This window comes from Gigantopelta aegis, chromosome 6, assembly GCF_016097555.1.
Source record: "Gigantopelta aegis isolate Gae_Host chromosome 6, Gae_host_genome, whole genome shotgun sequence".
Lineage (NCBI taxonomy): Eukaryota > Metazoa > Mollusca > Gastropoda > Neomphalida > Peltospiridae > Gigantopelta > Gigantopelta aegis.
Window position 1 is genome coordinate 32,550,089 of NC_054704.1, and position 4,572 is coordinate 32,554,660.

Consider the following 4,572-nt stretch of genomic DNA (forward strand, 5'->3'; position numbering starts at 1 on the left):
GAGCATGGCAATAGTAGTTATTTACTAGCCCAACATTGAGTATCACTAGTAGTTATTTACTAGCCCAACACTGAATATCACTAGCCATGGGAGTGGGGCTACCATAATCTAGAAGCCCTGGGTGTAATAACAAATTGAAATACGTTGCCTGCTAAGTTGCTGCAGATAAAACATGAGCTGATGCTATTTCATGTCAAGGTTAAGTTTATTCATAAATACATGAACAGTATAAATGAGTTGAGGCAGGTTTTATCATAAGAAATTATTGCCAGCAGTATTTTGATTGGTCCAATGGCACCTCACCTGGACACATAACACTGGCTTTGCTTAGATTAACTAATGGAAGAAAGAAAGAAGAGAACATTTGGGGAGTGGTGAAAAAAATACAATGCTTACATAACAGTTATTGCCTATACAGTTAGCATCTATGTCCTTCATTATTGTTGTCAGACTTTTGTCATTTGCCTAGGGCTAGCTCTGGCACTCACCAAATTCGGCTATTGTGAATTTTTAAAGCAGTTGGCAAATTTGATTTTAATTTGGCAAAATAATTTCAATTAATAATTGAAATTTGTTTTTAAAAATAACTGTTGATTGCTACAATTTGTTTAAGTTTAATAGACAATTTGGCGAATTTGTTTGCTCACCCAGAGCTAGCCCTGATTTGCCATAAGCTTGTAAAAACTTTGTGGGATTCAGTAACACAAATTTACGTTTTAGCGAGCCATTCACCGTAGACCCACTTTCCATCAACAATTGGGGAATTTTTAAAATAAATAAGTGGGTCCCTCCACCTCATGTTACATCATAGCACTGAATGTTCACTAGCTGCTTAATTGAGAAGGTAACTGTCCAAATCTGTTGTACTAATCGGTAACATCGACAACAAGAAAAATGAATGTGGAAGGCACTGATTGCAAGTACCTGATATAAGAAGCATTCTTGAATCAAATAAAACAAAGTAATGTTTTTAGGAATCTGCTTGCTAAAATGCATATACAGAAATGCACATTTCTGCACAAGAAAACGGGCCTAATACCCTATATGCCCTTATTTAGCTTGTTTCAGTACCATACAAGTTGTACAAATGTGCTCACCAAATGAAAATGAAAGTAAACTATAGCTATTATACTGCATCGGTGGTGTTTTAACCCAGACTGAAAATAACCTGAATTAAATCTGCATTTCATATACATGACATATTAAAATTGTAATGACAATAGAAGAAAACTATTTAAAGAAAAAAGCCAATCACATTCGTATGTAGTTCAGTTTGATTCCCTCTTTTATAATCAAGTTGGGTTTTTTTAATAACTGTTGAAACCTAGTTTTCACAAAGTTTTAATGTGCCATCAGAAGTGGACATAAATCAATGCTGCAACCTCTGTAACTGGAAAGATCTTACAATTTAACTCAGGTTATAAATTTGTAAGGGAATGTAAAAGAAAAGCTAAAGTTAAAGTCTGATCTTGATATTTTGGAGTTAAAAACTCTGGTTAAATTGACTTTAGAAGGAAACGTTTTATTTAATGACACATATTGAGAGAGGAAACCCACTGTCGCCACTTCATGGGCTACTCTTTTCCATTAGCAGCAAGGGATATTTTATATGCACCATTCCATAGACAAGATAGTACATACCACAGCCTTTGTTACACCACTTGTGGAGCACTGGCTGGAACAAGAAATAGCCCAAATTGACCTTTAGATGCCGTAACGTATTTCAAGCATTCATTCAAACACGAAAAGCCATTAAGACGTGATTTCTTGTTGATTATTCAACCATAACTGGCTGTCTTAGTTTATTTTCAGTTGATGCAAGTATGAAATAAAAAAAAACATTTGACCATATATTTGGTGGAGTTAAAAGTGTGGAGTACATTATTTTGGTTCCAAAAATCTAAATGGTCGACTTTTACTGAAATGTAAATCATGGTTGAACCATTAATGAGAAATTGGACCGAAGTGTACCAAACATGACTGGGTGATCTAAATGATTCTGACATAAATGTATTTTTGACAATAAAGGTTCGTTAGCTTTTCTGTGAGTTTTCAGTGGCTAACAGGAGCCTTCACCGACTTGTAAATACAGTAATAAAAGAATCCTTCATACATGTCCATGTGGGACACGGCTATTCCACCCGAGGGTACATAATTTGTTGTCAGATATGAGGCTTGCTGAGTCCCTGACATCATATTATGTAACCAAGGGTGGAATAGCCCTGTCCCACATTAATAGAGGATTATTTTTTCTCCCATCCAGTAGATGAAAAACAAGTATTTTAGGAAAAAGTGAAAAACCATTTTTTTTTATTTTACAATAAAATAATCATAACCATTGAAAAGATTGTACCCAAAAATGGTTTATACTAAAAGTATAAACCGAAAATGATAATATAATTTCATTATGACAGCTGGTTTCCTTGTTTTTATGAAATATAAAAAGGATTTTTTGCATTATTTTGCCATTTACCCAATATTAATATCAGCTCAAACATTAGAAGTCATGTGGTCATGCAAGACCGATTTATTCTGCATTGGCTGACATCATGGAATATGCCTGTCTTGTATGGCTAGGGATGGGAGAAAATGTTATCTCATCCCACAGACAGCATAGCACATATCTTAGTCTTTTACACACCAGTCATGGTGCACTGGCTGGAATGACAAAAAAGCCCAGTGGACCAACTGACTGTCATCAATCTTAAGACCAACCATGCATCATGCAAGTGCTTTACCACTAGGCTACATCCCACCCCTCAATATAACAATGCTTCACTGTATGTTGAGATCTTTAATAAAGCCATACTAAAAGCTTCTCACAAACTGAAACATAACATATAAAAAAAAAACATGTTCCAATTAGTTTTATTTGAATTACAAATATGACAAGAAATAGCACCATATATGTAGATTTTATATTTTTATACACAAATAATAAATCTGTTACTTGTCAAAATATATATGTACAAAAAGTAATATGGAGATTTTAGATTATTTTTATACACAAATAATAAATCTGTTACTTGTCAGTATATATATGTACAAAAAGTAACATTTAGGAACACTTCATGTAAGGTTCTCCTTTTTTCCCCCTCGTCCAAACTAATATTAACTACAAATACTTTTAAAATGTCTTAAGATTGTAGAGACCAAAAGCTGTATTGGACCTAGGAATAGTTAATAAATTATATAAATCATTAGTTTAGGTTGTTTGTTTTTTTGCAATAAACAGTGATCCAGACATGTCAAAAAGTAGACAAAATACATAAAGATTCAGTATCCCAGACACCTGGAACATTAAACAAAATATTTTAAAATTGACACTTTGGGCAAAAGCAACTACAGTAATAGCTTCCATATGAAAAGTTGTCAAACACAACCAATTTTCATCCATTGAACATTAGGCTAAAATGTATCGTCCTCTTCCTCCATAAAATAAAGCCTGGATGTCTGACTGCAAGCTGAAAGTCCAGACTTTTGGTCCATGTGACCAATGCCCAACTTCTCAGTCCATCCACATTGAATATAATTATACAAAGTGTACCATGGTTTGTGTTTGTGTAATTAATTTCCGAGAACATCATATTGATGAAATCAATAATAGACAAATTAATACTGAAGTTACAGTTAACTGGGCATTAGTTGACTCAAAAACTGTTTAATGTCATGTGAGTCTGTGCAGATTTAAATCTGACAATTGCACACATTTAACATTGCATTATTTATAAATAAATGTGGTCAAAACACAAAACTGACACTCATGAAATTAACAAGAAGCCAAAGACAAACATAGCACAAGAAAAAACATCTCATTGGTATGTCTTACCCATGGAGAAACCCCCTACACACCACCTTTATGCAGTTATCATCCTTTAATCATCCTTAGTTAAAATTAAATTTTGTTTTGTTAACTACACCATTATAGCACATTAATTTATTAATCATCGGCTATTGGATATCAAACATTTGGAAATTTTGATAGTCTTAGAGAGGAAACCCACTATATTTTTTCATTACCAGCAAGGGATATTTTATATCCACTATACCAGAGGATAGCACATACTGTGGCCTTTGATATACTAGTCATGGTGTCCTGGATGGAACGAGAAATAGCCCAATGGGCCCACTGACTGGGATCAGTCTTAGGCGAACCATTACAAAATCCAAATAAAATGAATATTTTTATCTTAAAGGAATGCTTAAGCAAGGGTTTTGGACTGGTATGCATGTTCAATGATATAAAATGCACATTATTGCTTAATATCAACAAGTATATTATTATATTTAATTAATAAAATGGTTAAATGTGATGGCTATTAGATATAACGGGCGCAGCCATTTTGTTCCATTCCAGTCAATACACCCTCTGGCGAGCTGGTGGTTACGTAATACTTAACGCGTAACGTCAGGAATGAGTCTTAGAACTAGAGAAACAAATCTACCTAGTTTTTGCGGGATGATAAAATAGTCATGCATTGCAATGTTCTGTAATAATATACATCCCAGTAAGCCAGCAATAAGTATATATTATGTTTCAATACAAAATAAACCACTATTGTCAAAGTGGCT